At 41.3% G+C, this 3,879-nt stretch overlaps 1 long non-coding RNA gene across 1 annotated transcript in view; it reads right to left on the bottom strand.

The window, feature by feature from the left end:
- Positions 1-3,274: 3,274 nt before the first annotated feature.
- LOC109299806 overlaps positions 3,275-3,879 on the bottom strand; it is a 22,970-nt gene continuing 22,365 nt past the window's right edge. Inside the window, exon 3 of the long non-coding RNA XR_002098008.1 lies at positions 3,275-3,286. This is a non-coding gene — a long non-coding RNA (uncharacterized LOC109299806). The remainder of the gene's footprint in view (positions 3,287-3,879) is intronic.

Here is a 3,879-nt window from a genome sequence, read left to right as displayed (position 1 = left end):
CAAAGACCCCCCAGCCCCCCCCCCCCGCCACACACACACACCTTGGTTTGCCAATACCCGCCCCCCACGGACTGCCAATACCCCTGTGGACCTGCTAGCTCCCCTGATCTCTTGCCCCCTCCCCCATGTCATGCGTCATGTTACTTATGCTGGGTTTATGGCACAGCTCCCAGCACCAGAAAACATATGCACATGCTACTCCTGATCTATGATTATGTATTTTAAAGTAAGCTGCATCATTGTAGACCAGGTGTGGCTTAACGTTTGTTTACATCCTATATGTATAACAGGCATTTACTATAGTCCAACATGACATCTCCTAAGTAAACTGAAGAAATGTGGGCTAGATAATATTACTATAAGTGGATACATAATTGGCTTAATAACACAAGCAAACGATAATTATAAATGGATTAGTGTCAGGATGGCTGGAAGTTTTAAGGGAGGCTCCACAGGGACATGGAGCAATGGTTTTAAATAACAGTAAAACAGATTTAAGTTAGATTTCAGGAAAAAGAAATCCCTGCTGTTGGAACAGTACAGCAATAAAATAGACTGCCCAGGGAAACTTTAGCATCTTCTTCATCCGGCTGGATAGCTAGATAAGCATTTGATGGGGGGGTTAAGGAATCGCATTCCTAAATATGCATAGTGTGCCTAGAGGTCCATTGCAACCCCATGGTTAAGCTCATTGGACCATTCCTGTGGTTAAAACAACTTTGCATGATTGATTACTAGGTTTCTCATTCTGTAAACCATGGATATCAAACTCATATGGCCCCATGGACTTGATGAGTGTCATGGGGCCAGTCCAGAACCAGGTCCATGGATCCATCCCATATCCCACAAGCTTGATCCAGTGCCTGCTTTGTGACTCATGCTGTATGTGCTGCCTGTTCCAGCCAGTATGGACTGCATACTGCATGCAGCACTCATTCCAGCTAGTCTGGGAAGCATGATACTTGCAACACCCTCTGGGGCACTGAGTGTGGCCAAAGCTGAGGCTGTGTGTTGTGCAGATCCTAGACCACTTGGAGCAGGTGCCATGGTTGGCATGCATCCTCCTTGCATGTGGAGCCAGTGCAGCATATGCCACTTCAGTCAACTATCAGACCCAGGGACAGCACTGGGGACTAGATAAAGGGGCTCTGTGAGCCTTATCTGATACCCGTGCTGTATGTTTGTGCTGTGCCTCTCTAAAGTTTATGAATCTCCACAAGCATGCAAGAGTCTGTCACTTTAAATCCTCTTACATGTTTTAGGGACTATGTTATCATTTATAGTTTCATAGAGTTTCATAGATGTTAGGATCAGAAGGGACCTATGAGATCATCGAGTCTGATCATCCCTATCCAAACTACCCTGTACAAATCTATTGCCTAACCTATTCACAAAACAACTGTCAAGCCTGACAAAGCACAAGACATAACACCTATTTATTTGAGCAACATTAACTATCTCATTGAAATAATTTCCTTCCTTCTGCAAAGTATAGGAGCACGCATCATTCACATTATTAGACCCAAATCCTCAGGTCCGCATGTAGCTTTGATTCATTTCTTTTTTTGGTATATGAGCAATGTTTAGAATCATGCTGATAATGTTAAAATAAATGTCGGAAAAACTAAAACAAAAAAAAATCAACAATCTGTTACAGAAACACTTTCAAAAGAGCCAGGTTTTTATAAAGAATTTAAACTTCCACATCTTCTGTTAATATATGCACAGTGCATAGCTTTCACACAATATTTGTAAAGAAAAACTAAAGGAAAATTGGGTAAGGCTTGCTCCCAAGAGATATAGAACAAGGAGCTATACCCCCACCCCTAAAATATTTTAATGGAGAATTCTGGTACCTCCCAGGATAAAGACTCTTTTTATCTTTAAACCATGGATTAAATATTGTGGATGACAGTTGTGAAGCAGTGAACCCAGTGAATATAACTAGCAGCAGCAATGGCACTGAGGAAGAAAGGTCAGACAATCCTGAGTATATACAGATGTGAATGAATAAGTGAGAGTGCTGTAAAGCTCTGAAAAGGGGTTCTCAGGAGGTTTATTGGACTTGATGTACCTGCCAACAAGTATTCAGGATCTATAATCTAGCTGAAGATTGTCAAAATAGCACAAAGAATCTAGCCGCACATTTAGAAAACAGTGAACGGAGCAGCTCTCCTTTCCTGTCTCAGGAGCCATCTTATTTCCAGATCACCCTATAAACGCTATAGGTACTGGAGCTGGGCAAGAAACTGCTTTTCTGGCTTGTGAAAATGTTCAAAATGTAGAAAGAAATTCCAATTCCAGATTGAGGCATACCAAAGAACTAGTGAAGCAGTAGTGTAACTAAGGGGCTGGGGAGAAACTAGGACAGCAACAAAAAGTGCCAATTTGTGGGAAGGAGGGAGGGGTGCAAAAATGAGTCACCAGCACCCAGCCATGTCACCAGCAGTCAGGATCTGCCACTGCCTCTGCCTTGCTGTATCTCTGTACAGAAGTAATCAGTCCCACAGTTGTTTGGTATCTATGTAACACATGAAGTCAGGTTCAAATTGATTTTCAGAAACAGGTCCCTGAAATAGTTTCCCCCCCCACAGACCATGCTAGCTCCTCTGATTCCTCTTACAGTTCCTACCTACCCCCCAATCCTTCCAGCAGAACCCACCTGCCCCCCTGATTTTCCCAAATTGACTAACCCCAAATTGGGTAGCCATTTTTAATTCAATATAACCTCAGCTTCACCTCCCCAAGTGTCTGTATGCACATGCTATCCCAAATATACTTCACAATCACTTTTAAGAACAGTTTTGCCAGAGAAGTTCTACAGAAACCTTGTCTTGTTTATACTGGGAATTTTTAATATGTATTTTCTTATTAAGAAATTAAAGTTACCCTTTAAAAAAAAGAATGGGGAAATGAATGGTCGGTGATCAATGGTAGGTGTTGCTACTTTTAAATTATCAACTGGCCTGAATTCTTATGTTTCTTCAATTCTTTGTATAAGAAGGTTTGTTTAAGATCTAATTTGCAATCTCTTCCAACTGTCTCTAACTCAGCTGTTACATAATTCTACCTGGTACTTAAGAAGTCTAATAGGCATAAAAGCTAAGGTGAGAAAACCCTAGTAAAACTGGTCAAAAATATGAAAATTCTCAACTAGTTTTCAACAAAATAATTGTGACTAGGTCCAATCAAAATGAAAGAGGTAGAGAGAGGTATCCAATTACTGTTATAAACTTTACTTAAATTTGTATTCATATGTTCACATATCAAAAAGCCAGAAGGAAACCTTATAATCGCCTAGTCTTACCTGGAAACCAGATCCAGAAAATTTCAACCATTTATTCCAGGATCAGGTCCATAATCACTGATTGAATTAGATCATACCTTTTGGAAGCATACTGAGAATAGTTTTAAAGATTTCAAGTAACAGAGAATCCAGTCTGTCTCTCAGTAGGCTGTTCTTATAGTCAATTACCTTGATAAAAATTTGCACCTTATTATTAGTCATAGAATCATATAGTCATAGAGTCATAGAAGTAGGGTCAGAAGGGACCTTGTAGCTCTTCAAGTCCAACCCCCTGCCTCGGCAGGAGAAAAACTGGGCTCAAATGACTCCAGCCAGGAAGGCATCAAGCCTCTTCTTAAAGACCCCCAGGGTAGGAGCCAGCACCACTTCCCTTGGAAGTTGGTTCCAGATCCTAGCCACCCAAACTGTAAACAAGTTCTTATGGATGTCTAATTTAAACCTACTTTCCAACAACTTATGGCCATTATTCCTTGTTATGCCAAGGGGCAAAAGGGGAAACAAGGTCTCTCCTAAACCCGTCTGGTCCCCCCTAATGAGTTTATAGATGGTCACCAGGTCCCCCTTCAGCCTTC

Source organism: Gavialis gangeticus, unplaced genomic scaffold (genome assembly GCF_001723915.1).
Source record: "Gavialis gangeticus isolate Ggan-Ray unplaced genomic scaffold, GavGan_comp1, whole genome shotgun sequence".
Taxonomy (NCBI): domain Eukaryota; kingdom Metazoa; phylum Chordata; order Crocodylia; family Gavialidae; genus Gavialis; species Gavialis gangeticus.
Note: the sequence above shows the minus strand (reverse complement) of the source record. Positions and strands in the feature narration are given on the sequence as shown.